The sequence below is a fragment of the Canis lupus genome, chromosome 26, assembly GCF_003254725.2.
Source record: "Canis lupus dingo isolate Sandy chromosome 26, ASM325472v2, whole genome shotgun sequence".
Lineage (NCBI taxonomy): Eukaryota > Metazoa > Chordata > Mammalia > Carnivora > Canidae > Canis > Canis lupus.
In genome coordinates this window covers 27,450,509-27,467,731 of record NC_064268.1, presented here as the reverse complement: position 1 = coordinate 27,467,731, position 17,223 = coordinate 27,450,509, and positions in this window count along the sequence as shown.

Here is a 17,223-nt window from a genome sequence, read left to right as displayed (position 1 = left end):
CTGGGGCTCCATTAGTGGGGGAAAAACACTGTATGGGGATTAAGAGACCAAGCAGGTATACAGCTGTACACAGCCTAAGGGTGAAACAATACACAGAAAGAATTAGATATTTGGGAAGCCAAGCCAAACAGATGTGTTCTGTACTTTATTTGCCACCTTAGATAACTGGCGTCTTGAAATCCTAACACTGAAGTAAAGTAGATTTTGTGCTCTCTGAGAGGCTGTAATGTGTGCTAATGATCAATTGTGGAGTGTTTGCAGTATTGTAATAAGGTACCAGGCTCTTTGCCCCACCAATAACCAACCTTACCATTGACAAGTTCTGCCCTTAGTCCCAGGGTCTGAGTCCTACTTCATCTTTCAACCTTGCTGCTAGCCCTGCCTGAATGAGTGCCCCAAATTGGATAACTTGTCTACTATATTTGCAGCATTAAGTTTTTTTGCACTCCAGCTATAGTAAGCATAGTATAGTAAGTAAGCTACATTTTGTTTCCTTAAACCCAGGTCTCTCTAACATCCCAGTACACTGCCAAAGACTTGAATCTAGATTTTTTTTTTTTTTTTTGAATCTAGATTTTGAGTCTCACTCTAGTTGCTATGCCCTGCTAGGTCTTTTTTTTTTTTTTTTTAGATTTATTTATTCATTTGAGAGAGAGTGCACAGGCAGCAGGAGGGGCAGAAGGAGGAGAGGGAAAGAATCCCAAACTGACTTTTCACTGAGTGTGGAGCCTGACATGGAGTTCGATCCCACAATCCTGAGATCATGATTGGAGCTGAAACCAAGACTCAGACACTCAACTGACTGAGCCACCCAGGCACCCCTGGACCTTGCTAGTTCTTACCAGACTCTAACACTGTCTATTTCCTGGACTGCTAACTGTTAAATCTCACAGCCCCAGAGCCTCACCTTTGGATCTCTGTGGGTACTGCAGATAGAGGCTTCAGTTCTCTAAGAATCAGAGTCCCCCTCATTGTCATGAGCCTTTCTTACAGTCCCAGGTTTCTCCCCAATTAAGGGAGTTGGTCTGATCATGCCATCTGCTCTTGGGGGAGCCAAACTGATATTGGCCCATGCCAGAGCAATCCACAGAAGCCCATCTTCTGTACTCAGCCTCTGCAGCCACTAGCCAACAAGAGCTTCCTGAAACCTGATGTCATGTGTCCTCCTGGCCTTCTGAGCTGTGCTTCTGGGCTCCCCAGCCCCATCTCTGTTAACTTAATAACTGAGTACTTTTCCTGTCTGGACTCTAAAGAGTTAGTTTCAGCAGTCCATAGCAGCCTGTATAGCTTGTTTTATAGGGATCTTCGAGGTGTTTAATATTTGTTCTCTTCATTGATTAGTTTTATAAACATGTATTGAATGTGCCAGACATTGTGCTAGGCACTGGAGTGAAATATGAGTAGATTGTGGTACTTGTTTGCATCATCATAATAATGTCTCCTATAGAAATTTCTTGAGCATGTGCTATGTACCAGGCACTGTACTAGGCCTATAAGAGACTTTGTAGGGTACAGAAAGTATGTTATGAAGGGGTAGGAGGAAGAGCTGGGTAGTTTGTATTATATACATAAGGCTCCAGATATAGCACATGGTTAGTGCTTGATAAACAATAGCTGTGTTTATAATATTAGGTGATAACATTACTGAAAGTGCCACACAGGTCCAGAGGTGAGAGAACAAACATCTGAGCCAGAGGATGTGTAGAGGACATAAGAAGGTCAATCCAGGGGGAAAAAAAAAAAAAAAAGGAAAGGAAGAAAGAGAAAGAAAGAAAAGGAAGACTTCCAGTAGAAAAGGATGACCATTGCAGAGTAGCCAGTCTGTCTGGAACACCAGAGTAGATAAAGGGTTGCACTGCACTGGTGTATGGAAAAATGTCTAGATAGTTCTAGATATATGTGTGCTAGAGAGAGATTCTAGCCATGAAACCATTAACCATATTCAGAGGAGAAAATGATTGCATGAAGTTGTAAAAACCAGAAGGATAAGACAAGCCTGAAAATTATCCAATTAAAGGAAGGAAGATTGCAGACTGCTTAGTCACCTGAAGAGAGAGAGTAGTCCTTACAAAATGAGAGATGATTACATCACTTAAGTGAGCATTGATCAACGTGTTTGGCAGGACAAGTGGAAATGTTTTTCTCTTAAATAATTCAAGCCTGCAGGCTTCCAATTCAGTTTAAGATAGTAGAAGCGTCTGCTATATATAAATGTGTATGGCATTCCAGTGGTGAATGAGTAGAATTTAAAAGAAGAATAAGTAAAACTTACTGTCCGTATTCAACTGAGTGTGCATGAATAAAACCCCTGATGGTAAATACACAACAGCCTTCAACTGAACACATTATACAAACACAAGGAAATACTATTTGCTTGTTGATCGGGATTACAGCATATTTAACACCATATAGTAATATTATAATCTGAAGGAGTCAGGCCTGATGATTTATTTTTTAATTTTTTTTAAAACTTAACTCCTTTTTTTTTTAAGATTTTATTTATTTATTCATGAGACACACACACACACACACACGCACGCACACACACACACACACACAGAGGCATAGGCAGAGGGAGAAGCAGGCTCCACACAGGGAGCCTGATGTGGCACTTGATCCTGGGATTCCAGCATCATGCCCTGTGCAGAAGGCAGACACTTAACCACTGAGCCACCCAGGCGTCCCAGGCCTGATGATTTAAAAACTGTTCTATTTCTAGTGTTCTATATCTCTATAAGGTAGACTAAATTCAAGTTCTATGACAAATTTTCATGGCTAGTCTATACTTTCCTGAGCTAACAGATTACAGAAACAGTGGGGAAACACAGAAAAATAAGAGTATGAAGGTTATGGCTATGTGAAATGGGATTATACAGTATTGATATCCTTTACCATCCATTGGGAGGCAAGGTTCTTATTTTATCAGAAGAGCACAGTATGGTAGCAAAATCAGAAGTTTTAAAAGCCCTGACAAAGCTATGTATTAGTTTTATAACTAATACAAATTACTTAACTTTTTGGACCTTCTCTTCCTCTTCTTTAGCATAAGATGATAGGACTTGCATGAATGGCTTCTTCAAAGGTTAAATGAAAAGCAGATCTGTAAAATAATTAGCAGCACAATGCCCCACTCTCAGTAGGGGCAACCCTTCCCCACAGTGATATTGCCACTCCTCAGAATAGTCGGAAAGCCTCTCCCTAAATTGCTTAGAGTCTGTGGTACAACTTCTAATGCTGATGCTCAAGAAATCTAGTTTGTTTTTGGGGTGGGGAAGGTTGAAAGTAGATTTTTTTGAAAAAGATTTTATTTATTTATTCATGAGAGACAGACAGAGAGGCAGAGACAAAGGCAGAGGGAGAAGCAGGCTCTCTGTGAGGAGCCCAATGTGGGACTCGATCCCAGGACCCCGGGATCACACACTGAGCTATGAAGGCAGACACTCAACCACTGAGCCACCCAGGCGTTCCTGAAGGTAGATTTTATTTTTGAAAAAACAAAAACAAGAAAAGTTAACTCAGAGCTAAGTTAATGGGTGATCAGATTTGAGATGTTAACAAAGTATGTCAGTAAGTTTGGATTGTTGATTGATCATGAAAGCAACTCCAGAACAGAGAATTTCCAGAAAAATGTTGAACAAAAACACTTTTTGGAATCGGTCTCAAATAGATAAATTCTTGTATGTTTAAACGTCAGCTTTATTACATTATAATCATACCTCATTTCTGTGGAAAGGATGATGCAAAGCAGCATTGATAATAGAGACTAGCAGAATGTGAGGAGAAAATAAAACCGTAGAAAATATATAGAGGCCATCCTACTGCCACAGAGTTAATTAAAATGTTTTAAAATTCTTTCTTTATATACAACTCAAGCCTGGGTACTAACAATTTTAAAAATCACATTTCTAAATCATACTATATTAAGGCCTATTACATTCTCCTGGAGCAGAGCAGTCCCACTTTGTCTTCAACTCAGCATACCCTCAAATGAAGATGTCTTTCTCTTACTAACATCATTCTTTCAGCTTCTCAGACTTAAAGACTTCAGTCTGGGGGCACCTGGGTAGCTCAGTCAGTGGAGCATGCAACTCTTGATCTCAGGGTTGTGAGTTCAAATCCCAGGTTGGGTGGAGAGATTACTTATAAATAAAATCTTTAAAAAACAAAAAACATGGGGTGCCTGGGTGGCTAAGTGGTTGAACATCTGGCTTTGGCTCGGGGTGTGATCACAGGGTCCTGGGATCAAGTCTTCCATCTGGCTCCCCCAGGGTGCCTGCTTCTCCCTCTGCCTCTATCTCTGCCCACCCCCCCTGTGTCTCTCATGAATAAATAATAAAATCTTGGAAAAAAAACCAACAAAACTACAGTCTGGTTCTTTTTTCTTACATTGAACCTGTTATTGTCCTTTCTGCCTTGGAAATGTCCTGCATTCTTCCCCTTTTCCAGTCTTACTGTATCCAGCATCATTACCTTCTTGCTGGAGCTGGCTTGGGTTACTGTATTAGCTAGAAAGTTCATTTCTCTGATTTCTTTTGTCTCCCAATAGAGGTGTTACAGATTACTTTTCCTAAAATAACACTCCTATCTTGTATATGTATTTGTTACAATACCTAACACATTGTTTTATAAATAATTATTTATGAGGTACTAATTTGAGTACCTGTATCTGGTTGGATTTTGAAATCTTTGAAAACAGGAACTATGTTCTTTGTTTGTGCCAGCAGTGCTTAGTACAGGGCCTTGCACACCGCTGCGTGGCCCCAGGTAAGTTATATAACTATTCTGTGCTTCTATTTCCTCATCTGTAAAATGGTGATAATAGTATCTTTCTCAAAGTCTTGCTGCCTTAAAAGAGTATGTATGTGTGTGTTATCAAAAGGTAGCTTTTATGTAACAGTAGCTTTTGTATATGATTGTTTTTGCATTATTAGAACACTCAAAAAATATGGCTTTGTTATTCGAGGTAAACTCCCTTTTTCCTGACTCTTTGAGGGTTTCTGTTTTCTGGACCACCTTATCTCTCCAGGTTAGCCTCATTGTCCCCTGACATAGTCTCCCATCTCCAGTTGGCCATGCTCCTTTTTATCCAACCAGTACTCCATACTGTTTACTAGCCATTTCCACCCTGGAGCATCTTGCCCCTTCCACCATGCCCTCACAAACCCCACCCATCCTTTAAAGTCCTCAGGAAGTCTTTCCCCCTGTTTTAGGTATTTATTTAGGCAGTTCCACCATACACTCACCTCTCTCTTCTGAGCTCCTCTGGCTTTTGGAGTTCATATCTCAGTCTAGGTACTTAATATTGTAGTTTCTTATGTTTCTTCAGTCACCCCAAAAAGAGTATAAGTTCCTAGATGATCCGGATCATATTAACTTCTTTCATATTCTCTACTATCCATGGCATTTTCTGGGCTTGTGTTCATTCATTTACTGTGCTTTCTTGATGCATATTTAATGACTCTAGTAGGCAGTGGGATACAATAATTAATAAGAGGTGCCTCAATTCTAATGGGGAGCTAGAGATATAAACAGAATTTTGTATGGTCACTGCTATGGAAGACTTTAGAACAGGTGATTAATGCTCAGATCTATTAATTAGATAAATCATGGATCTGAGCAGAGGGTGAACTGGGTGAGTGACCGGAGGTAAGGGACTTCAGTCTGGAGCATTAGTTGTGGCATGACAAAGACCTGAAGTAAGGCACTGGAAATAGGGTGAATTCAGGAGGCATTGTGGGAATTAAAAGGGATTTGTGACCACTCAAATACAGAGTATGGAGTGTAGATGATACACTCAAGATGACTCAGGCTTCTTGTTTGAACATTGGTTTGATGGTGGAGTCATTTAGGAAACATGAGCCATGAGGGGAAAAAAGGCAAATTTGGAGATTTAGATACCTATGGAACCTCCAAATAGAGATAGCCCTGTGAGATGGAAATTCAGGTCTGGAGCCTAAGGGTTGGAATTTGGACTAGAGAAAGAGAGAGCTGGGAATCTTAGTAAATAGTGGTAGTTGAGTCCATGGGAGTGGAAGAGATCACCTGGACACAGGATGCAGGAAGATGAGAGTTAAAAAGTGACTGAGACAGCAATGTTCAGAGAGGTTAGAGGAGATGCAGAAATGAGCAGGCCACCAAGATCAGAGTGTCACGTAGTAGTTAACACTTGAGGGTTCAATTCACAAATGTGTATTGAATTCAGGGTTTAGGAGAGCATTGAAATGGGCTAAGCTGTCCCTAGTAGTCCAATATATAGTAGCCAAATGAATTGAATAGGGAGAAGGAAGGACCAACTGTGAGGAGAAACCTTTGAATAAGCTTGGAATGACAGGAAGGAGAAAGAATAGTTCATTGTTTGGGGATAAGATCTGTTTTTTTTTAAAAAAAATGAAGCTCTTTTGAATGTTTTTGTGAAAAAAGGGGGAAAGAGCCAGAAGAGGGAGAAGGCAGTGTCTGTTGTGTGCTAAGCTATCTCCTAACACTTTTATACATTCTTTCATTCCATTCTCATAATCCCCTTGAAGTGGGGTCTCCTCTCCACTTGACATATGAGGCTCAGCAAGGCTAACTAACTTGCCCAGAGGGATGAGTATTTGTTAGACTATAAAGACCAAACACTTGCCTGCCACATGTTGCTGTTTCCAGGCTCATTCTGACCTCTTTAAAATTTGTTGGTTCAGATTTAGAAGGTGGGAAAGAATGAGGCCAAGGTCACTGTATTGAGACTGCCTGGGAAGCAGTAAGGATAGTATCTCAATGACAAGAGGCAGGACGTGAAGAAGAGTAAGGCCTGGAGATGGACACAGGGAGCTGAGGGGACATACCAAGCCTTAATTGGTCATCTCCAAAGAAGAGGGAACAGAGGAGGGTAGTGTGAGGAGATTTAAAAAATGCTAATTGGATAATTGACAGAAATAATCATTGAATAGCAGTGTTTATTTATTTATTTTTTAATTTATTTATTCATGATAGTCACACGGAGAGAGAGAGAGAGGCAGAGACACAGGCAGAGGGAGAAGCAGGCTCCATGCACCGGGAGCCTGACGTGGGATTCGATCCCGGGTCTCCAGGATCGCGCCCTGGGCCAAAGGCAGGCGCCAAACCGCTGCACTACCCAGGGATCCCTGAATAGCAGTGTTTAAAGTGCTTTGGTAGGGACATCTGGGTGGCTCAATCGGTTGAACATTTAACTCTTAATTTCGGCTCAGGTCATGATCTCAGGGTTGTGAAGTGGAGTTGTGTCGGAAGGTAATGATGGGGATCCCTGAGTGGCTCAGCAGTTTAGCGTCTGCCTTCGGCCCAGGTGTGATCCTGGGGTCCCAGGATCGAGTCCCTCATCGGGCTCCCTGCAAGGAGCCTGCTTCTCCCTCTGCTGGTGTCTCTGTCTCTGTCTCTCTCTGTCTCTCTCTCTGTCTCTCATGAATAAATAAATAAAATCTTTAAAAAAAAAAGGAAAAAAAAAAGGAAGGTAATGATGGTGGATACAGTAAAGACTGGAGGTCATGGAGCCTACTTGAGATTCTCTCGTTCCCTCTCCCTGCTCTCAAAAAAATAAAGTGAAATGAAATGCTTTGGCAAAAGAAGGGAAGGTTGAAAAGATTTTAAAGATTTTTTTTAATCCTATCTGAAAATGCTTTCACTTTTTTGGGATTTAAAAAAAGAAGGAGAAGGCAAAAAGGAGCCAAGTTAAAAAAAAAAAAAAGACTTCTAAAAAGGGATATGAAGAATTGGAGGATCAGTATATGTTAGAAAAACTATATGAAAGTATTTTTATGTTTATATAAATTGAAGTTCCTATTCCCTAAAGAATAAGGGATGAAGTATCAAAGAACTCCACATTCTTAAGATGGTGCAGAGAACCCAAGGCCTTCTGATACAACGGAGAGCATTGAACCCTGGAGTGAAGAGACCTGCCTTGGATCCTGACTCTGTCGCTAGGCAATTCCCATCATCCCACTAGGTCTGTTTTTTCAGCTGCAAAATCTAGGGGTTAATCTATGCTATCTGAAGTATCTTTGAGCTTGGAGTATCTGTGCTGGTTTTTAGATATGGTATAACATAGTGGTTAGGAGCACAAATTCTGGAGTCAGGATGCTACATTATCTCAGCATCTCATACCCAAGTTGTATGACCATGGACAAGTTATTAGCCTCTCTGGGCCTCAGTTTTTTTCATCTGTCAACTAAGAATACTAATAGTAAATAACCCACTGAATGGTTACAAAGATTCAGTGAAAAAATCTATAAAAAATATCTGACAACAGTAAGGTTCCATTTACCTTATGTTCCTTGCAACCTCAGTAGATGGAATTAACCAATTGGAGTTTGCCAGGTTCCCCTTTTGGGAAAGGAATGAAAGGAATCTTCAAAGATCTGAGTGGTCAGGACCTCTGAGTTATGATTCAGCCACAGTCAACTGTCAAATTTTCCCACAGCTCAGTGGAAAGTCACTGAAGACTCCGTGAAAACAGTGCCACCCCTCCTTCAGTGTTTCTCTGCTGGGATATACCGCTGACTCTGGAGGTCTAACTCTATTAGCATTCCAGCAGGAAGAGGATCTAAGAAGGCTTGGTAGATTTACCGACCCAAGTACTCAGTGTCTGCAGGTGCTTCTTCTATGCCAAGAATGTTGCATGACTCAAGCCTGTGAGAGTTTGTGGTCAACCCAACTGTGGGGCACCAAAGAAGAAAAGCTGGGGGTGTGTATCGTTTTTCCAGGCAGGAACAATGATGTAGTGACTGTCAGATTTTCAGAATTTGTCTTTATCCTCCATGCATTTCTCTGTGTGTAAAGTTAAGATTATGGATGCTACCTTAAGAGAGAGCACATATTAGGGATAGTCACTAAGATTTTTACGTTTTCCCAAGTTATCCCAGCAGAAGCTTCATCTATTAATGTAACTGACCCCAGTTTAAACAAAAGTGGAAACACCCACACATTTGCTTATAGTTCTAATTTCTTTTGAAACGTTCTTATGTCACTTTCCCAATTTGAGTTCAAGATCCCTTCTATTATTGATCAAATATTTCTCACTCTTCTTCTTTTTAACCTTGCAGAAGAAACTTGCAACCAATCCTCCACCATGATGTTCAAGTAACCGTTGGTAATCTGGGCCAAAACTCTTTCTCCTTCTTATGTTTGCACTTTCAAGAGGGGACATGGTATGGTGCAAAGCTGGTCTGGATTTTTCCTTGCCCTGAGGCTTACTCAATACAAGAATAGACTTTAAAATCTAGGCCTCTTGTCTAGGGAAGAACTCCGTTTTGCTGACCCAGGACTAGATCCTAGATGCCATTCACTAGACACTGGTCATCATAACATAACTTTTTTTTAAATGTTTTTTTTAAGATTTTATTTATCCATTCATGATAGACATAGAGAGAGAGAGGCAGAGACACAGGCAGAGGGAGAAGCAGGCTCCATGCTGGGAGCCTGATGCGGGACTCAATCCCGGGACTTCAGGATCGCGCCCTGGGCCAAAGACAGGCGCAAAAGAGCTGAGCCACCCAGGGATCCCCAACATAACTTTTAATAGTGTTTTAAGGGTCCTGGCATCTCCACTCTGAAAATTTCTGCCCTTGGCCTCACTATTTCTTTGTGTACTTTTTTGTCTTTAGGTAGATCACTGGGGTCTCTGCCCTTTGCAAAATAATCTACTCCATGGTACTTGAAATGCCATATGACATATAGCATTTTTGTAGATAAAGATACTGAGGCCCAGAAAATATAATTTTTAAAATATTTTATTTATAAAAGTTTATTTATTTATTTTTATTTTATTTTATTTTATTTTTATTTATAAAATTTTAAAAAATATTTTACCTATTTATTCATAGACATACACACACACACACACACACACACACAGAGACAGAGATAGAGAGAGAGAGAGAGGCAGAGCACAGGCAGAGGAAGAAGCAGGCTCCTTACAGGGAGCCCAATGTGGGACTCAATCCCTGGACCCGGGATCATGCTCTGAGCTAAAGGCAGATGCCTAACTGCTGAGCTACTAAGGCATCCCCAGGAAAGATAATTGAGTTGCCCAAGTTTGTACAAACACTCATTAACAAAGGTCAAGCCCAGAATGCTGATTTCTGTGAATCCTGCTTCCTACTGACTCTGTTAAACTAGCGAGCATCTTCTTTTAAAGGAGGGGTTAGGATGAGTGAAGGGAATGAGACTCTCAATGAAGAAAGGATAGAACCCAGGCAGAGAGCAGGCTCTGTATATGCAGAGGAACCAGTCAAGCAGTGGGTACCTGCTTGTGGGCAAGGAGAGGAAGTGCCACAGGGTGAGTAAAAGGCACAGGGAGAATTGAGAGACCACCACTGCATCCTTGGCCTACTTCAAAATCCCACCCAGCCAAACAGATACAAAAGTCCCTCTAGAACTTACTATTTCTACAGCTGTGAAATAACTGCTGCTTATCTTTCCTCCAGGAGATTCCTTGGAATGAAACCAGTGGGAGATCAGCATTTGGAAGAGTCTCATCAGAGCAGATGGGCCAGCAACAGCCAGAAAGCTTGTTGCCTTTGGCTGAGAGCACCACCCTGGATCAGAATGTCTTGTGAGTAAACCCCAGCAGGCTCAGCCTTAGGCCAGAGTGAAGTTGGCCTGCTTCTCCTTGAAGAGGAACCTAATGTACTCCCACATCTTCCCTCCCCTCTTTCTAATGTCAAAAATCACATTCTCAGAGAGCTCTTCAATTTAAAACCATGTTGCCAATTAGCAATCCTTGGGGGATGGCTTCTTAGTGCTTTTGGTCCTTTGGTGTATTTGAAAGTACACTGGTGGTCTGGAGGCCTGGGTTCTGATTCTTACCCAACCACAAGTTTCCTTGGGGCTGTGGGCAAATTATTCTTCCCTAGGGCACAGTTTTTCCTAACTATACATTTGTTTATAATAACAATAGCTTCCATTTGGGAAACGTTCATTACTATGTACTGGACATAATCTCTCTGAATTCTTTCAGTAGTGTCCTATGAGATAGGTACTCTAATTGTCCCATCTTACAGATAAGAAAACTGAAGCTTAGAATTCGTAATTCGCATTCCCTAACCACCCTATTTAAAGCATCAGCCTCCACCCTTAGCCAATACTCCTTTCTCTACTTTATTTTAGATGTTGCACTTCTTAACTACCTTAAATACTACATATTTTACTTTTTTTGTTTGTCCTCTCCCTCTACAAGACTAGTAAGCTCCATTAAGAAATGGATATTGTCTTTATGTTCTTGTTGCTCATTTGATGTTTCCAGGGCTTGCACATGGTAGGCACCCAGATATTGGTTGAATGAATGCATTGTTGGTAAGAGTATAAATTGGTATAGACTCTAGAGAACTCAGTTTAACAATGTCAATATTTATTTATTTATTTATTTAATTTTTTTGCAATGTTAATATTTAATACACATATTTAATATGTTGACACTGTGACACCAGAACTAGGAATTTATTCTGTAGATGAGATCTTCAAGCATGTACTTAAAGCCATTAGTGCAAGGATATTTACTGAAACACTTTTTGCTGTATAAAAAGGACTAAAAACAATCAAAATCTTCATCAATAAAGGAGCTCATTAAATAAATTGTGGTAAGTCCCTACAGTGGAATTCTATCCAGGAGCATAAAAGAATAAAGTAGATCTGCATGTGCTGATATGCAACAACCCAAGAGATAGATAGATAGATAGATAGATAGATAGATAGATAGATAATAGATAGATAGATAGATAGATAGATAGATAGATAGATAGATAGATTTTTTTTTTCTTTTTAAGATTTAGGGGCAGCCTGGGTGGCTCAGTGGTTTAGCGCCACCTTCGGCCCAGGGCGTGATCCTGGAGACCTGGGATAGAGTCCCATGTCAGGCTCCCTGCATGGAGCCTGCTTCTCCCTCTGCCTGTGTCTCTGCCTCTCTCTCTCTCTCTCTCTCTGTCTCTCATGAATGAATAAATAGAATCTTTAAAAAATAAAAACATTTTATTGTTGTACAAAGTTGTACAACTATCACCACTGTCTATCTCCAAAACTTTTTTATCCCCCAAACAGAAACTTTGTAACCATTGTAATAGTTTCTTGTAGTATTTGATTTTTTTTTTTAAGAGAGGGAGACAGGGGAGGAGAGGGAGGAGGGAGGGAATCTTAAGCAGCAGAGGGAGAGAATCTTTTTTTTTTTAATTTTTTTTTTTTTTTTTATGATAGTCACAGAGAGAGAGAGAGGCAGAGACACAGGCAGAGGGAGAAGCAGGCTCCATGCACCGGGAGCCCGATGTGGGATTCGATCCCGGGTCTCCAGGATCACACCCTGGGCCAAAGGCAGGCGCTAAACTGCTGCGCCACCCAGGGATCCCCTGAGGGAGAGAATCTTAAGCAGGTTCCACGCCCAGTGCAGAACCCAAAGCAGGGCTCAATCTTACAACCCTAAGATGATGACCTGAGCTAAAATCAAGAGTTGGAAGCTTAACTGACTGTGCCACCCAGGTGCCACTATAGTGTTTGATTTTTAAAAATTATGTGCATGTGTTACTTTTTTTATTCTTAAAACCAATTTAAAAAAAGAAATTAGATTTAGAAAATTTATTAACTTGTCTAAGATCCCATAGCTAGTATTCCATGGCAGCAACACCAGTTTAATTATAAAATAATAAAAAAAAATAATAATTATAAAATAATAGAAATTCTTATAAAAAATCAGATTTTAGTCAACAAGGGGTATTGGATATCATCTAATCCTTTCATTCTAAAATGAGATAACAGACTCACAGAGGTAAGGTAGCCACCCCAAGGCAGGATGCCCAATCAGAAGCAGGCCTACTAATCCAAGGGATGGTAATCAGAGTAGGTCACAGAAGAGGTCTCTTGCCCCTTGACAAAAAGTGAGGCTTGAATCTCTCTGGGCAAAAGGGGTTTAGGAGTCTTCCACTTTAGATTGTTCTTGTATGTCCAATGTACCTATACTGCTTACTAGTAGGGAATGGGGTTATCTTAAACCATATAGCAAACCTTCACCTATCTCAATTTTTACTTCTAAGAAAATGTTTCTGATTGCCTTAGCACATCCAAATCCCCATTTGATTCTTAACTCTTATAGACATTATTATTTAAAGCATATAAAAAATAAAGCATATAATTAGTAATCAGAGAATGATGTGAGACATTTTGTAGCTCTGTCAATTTATGAATCCATTCTGCCCAGTAGTATAAGCTCCAGGAAGACAGGAATTGGGAGGTTGATTCCTTGTAGTAAATATACAATAAGATGGTTGATTGGGTTAATTGAGTTGAAAAATAGCTATGGTATGAGATATAATTTGTTTGTTTTGTTTTTGTTTTTTGAGATGTAAGTTTTTCCAAAGGGGTTCTCTTCACCTTTCAGCAGAAATGCCTACTGGATCACCAAACATTGAAACTGATAGAAGTTGTGACTATGCCATCCCCCAGTCACCAAGAACCAAGTATGATCCTTCCTTTGTCATACTTACCTTTCCATTAATAACAGCCTCATTTATGTGATTGCCTGCAGTTCATCTTCTCCTCTCCTCTATCCTCAATAGACTGGAAATTTCAAAAGAACATAGACCATGTCTATTTTGGCCCACCGACGTATCTCCAGCACCAAGCCTGGTACATAGTAGATATTCAAGAAATATTTGTGGAAAGAATGGATGAATGAATAGATCACCTTGTTTTATAGATGAGGAAACAGAGGCACAAAGAGGTATGGTTCTTAATGACAAAGCTGAGATAAGAAGTCAGGTCTCCTAGTTCACAGGCCAGACAGCATTCTTTTTATTTTCCTTTGTGTTCTCTCAGTATTGGAGTTGGAACATCTTGGGGTCTAGTCTAACCCTTTCATTTTACGAATGGGAAACTGAGGCCTAGAAAGGAGAAGAATTCACCCAAGTTCACAGATGGCAGCACTGGCAGAGCCAGGCCTAGAACCCAGGTCTCCTGACTCCCAAGCTACTGCTCTTCCTTTGTAAAGGCATATTAAAAACAAAGCTGAATTGGGCTTATTGCCAAGCCCCTGCAGGAGGTCACATAGCCAAGCAGCTCTCAGAGTTCCTTGTCTATTCTTAGCCTGAACTTTTAGTGACTCTGGTCTTCAGCAGCCATCCTCCCCGCCCCCCCTTCCTTTGCATTTGATTTTTTGTGTATATGTGCTGCGTGTTTTAAATAAAGGGTGCTACGTGTAGGAAATGGGCTTCAGCACAGTCCTGCTATGGAGGCCCTGAAAAGAATAAACGTGAGAGAGGGGCCCTGAGAAAACAATTGGCTTCCCTCCTCTGAAGTGACCCCAGTGCCCCAGAGCCACCCCCTGTTACCTCTCACAACTGCCAACAGAAAGCTGAGCTCCTTACACAATAAGAAGGAAATCACTAGAAAGAATTTACAAGGAGAACTGGCTGTTAGTATTGGCTGCTGATGCCTCACTTTGATGATGACCAAAAATTAGTTCTTCCCAAGCTGTGTTCCTCTTCTAGCTTCTTCTTCAGCTTCCCACCTTATAAGACATTTATCAGTCAGCCACCAAAATGAACTAAAACTCCTTTCTGATACAAAATTCTAGCTTCTCAAAACCTTTCTCTACCTCACCAAATACTTACTCTGAGCAAGTAATTTAAGCAGCTACCAACTTTTGAGTTATCTGGAAAGGACCAGAAACAGACAAGAGTTCACTAATGTTGCACAAGTATAAAATGACCAGTGAAATAAACAGTTCTACATCAAGTTCAAAGAAGGCAGAAGCTTCTCTGGGCAAGGCTAAGTCAAAGCCAATTCAGGGAAGCAATTTGAACCAGGTCTTGTGTATAGTTATCTATCACCATAAAAAAATTACCCAACTTTGTGTATTAGTTGTCTATTACTGAGTAACAAATTACTTCAAAATTTAGTGGCTTAAAGCAATAAATATTTATTATCTCACAGTTTTTGTGGGCTAAGAATCCAGGTACAGTTTAGTTGGGCACCTCTAGCTCAAGATTTCTCATGAGATTGCAGTCAAGCTCCCAGCCTAAAGGCTGAACAGGGAAGGTAGAGGAGAAAATAATTTCAAGCCCAGTGAAGTAGTCATTGCCAGCTCTCTCCACAGAGCTGCTTTAAGACTTGGTGCTGGCTTCTCCTGGGTGAAAGATTTATGAGAAACCAAGATGGAAGTTTTGGTTCTTTTGTAACCTACTCAGAAGTGATACTCCATCACTGTTGCTGATTGTTTTCACTAGAAACAACTCACTTGGTTCAGCCCACATCCAAGTGTGTGAACACCAAGAGGCAGAGATCATTGGGGGTCATCTTAGGAGTGAACTACCACACCTTACTGGGTAGATAGGATTAAAATAAGGTATAGAAAGCAATCCAGATAGGGAATAGGAATGAAAGTACAGAGTTTAGAAATTCACTGGGATGATTTGTTTGGAGCAAGGCATTTGAGTAGGAGTATAAGAGGTAACTGAAGAGGTTGACTGGGCCAGACTGAACTGAATTTTTATTATTTATTTATTTATAATTTTTTAAAAATATTTTATTTATTTATTCATGAGAAACACACACACACAGAGAGGCAGAGACACAGGCAGAGGGAGAAGCAAGCTCCATGCAGGGAGCCTGACGTGGGACTCAATCCCAGGTCTCCAGGCTAATGCCCTGGGCTGAAGGCAGGGCTAAACCCCTGAGCCACCCGGGCTGCCCTGAACTGCATTTTTAAATGCCAGGACATAGAGTTTTATTTTTATCCTCAGGCTCTTGTTTTTATTCCCCCTCCACTCAACTGTAAGCTCTGTAAGAACAAGAGCTATGGCTATTTTATTCTTTTTTTAAAGAGTTTATTCATTTATTTGAGAGAGAAAGACCACGAGTGGGGGGCTAGAGGGGCAGAGGGACAGGGAGAAGGAGCAGCAGACTCCTGGCTGAGCAAGGAGCCCAAACAGGGGCTTGGTCCCAGGACCCTGGGATCATGACCTGACCCAAAGGCAGACACTTAATCGACTAAACCACCCAGGTGCCCCTATGTCTATTTTATTCTTATTATATCTCTATGATTTAGAATAGAAATTGACATATAGTTAAGTGATCAAGAAAACCTGTTGAATGAATAAACCTATGAAGTTAATGTGTAAGGAGTAATGCAGAATTGCCAGATTTATCTTTTTAATTCTGACAGAATTCAACCTTAAAAGAAGCCCACATAATTACTCCTGGAGCTCCCAACCAAGATTTAAACTTTGTCTCCTATTTCTAAGGTATCATTATTCAAATTACCTAGCACATAACAAAGAGGAAAGTTAAGCCTTATTCATGGGCCTACATCTTTCTCTCCAACTACAAGCTCTTTGAACAGTTTATCATTCTGTTGACCTTCAGAATCTTGGTATATAGGCGAAAGAAGACAAATTTAGTGTCTAAGAGCAGGCAAAGCAGACAAAGTTGGTTTCCATTCACTCAGCAATTCAGGAGCATAATCCGCAACTAGACAGGACAAGCTCCTAACACCTGGTCCTGGCCTCTAGCCACACTGCCTCCTCCTTTTGCTGGCTGACCAGAGTGCCTCTAGGAACCATTTTTGTGCATTATTCTTCAGTTTGAAGGAGAATTTGTTCTGAGGAAGGGAGTAAAAGAAGCAGAACTGTTAGGTAAGTGAACTAGTTGCTAGGGCTGCCATAATAAAATACCACAGACCAGGGGGTTTAGACAGCAGAAACTTATTTCTCACAGTTATGGAGGCTAGAAGTCCAAGATCAGAGTGTCAGCAGGTTTGGTTTCTCCTGCATCCTCTCTCCTTGGCTTTGCAGATGGCCACCTTCTTGCTGTGTCCTCCCATGGCCTTTTTGTTTTGTTTTGTTTTGTTTTTAAGATTTTATTTATTTATCCATGAGAGACACACACACAGAGAGGCAGAAACATAGGCAAAGGGAGAAGCAGGGTCCATGCAGGGAGCCCGATGTGGGACCCGATCCTGGGACTCTGGGATCACACCCTGAGCCGAAGGCAGACCCTCAATCACTGAGCCACCCAGGCGTCCCTCCCATGTCCTTATCTCTGTGAACACACATCCCTGGTGTCTCTTCCTCATGGTATAAGGACACAGTCCTATTAGACTAAGGCTTCACTCTTATGACCTCATTTAATCTTAATCACCTCTTTAAAGGTCCTGTCTCTAAATACAGTCCCATTGAGGGTTAGGACCTCATTAGAAGAATCTGGGGTGGGGGGCACAATTCAGTCCAT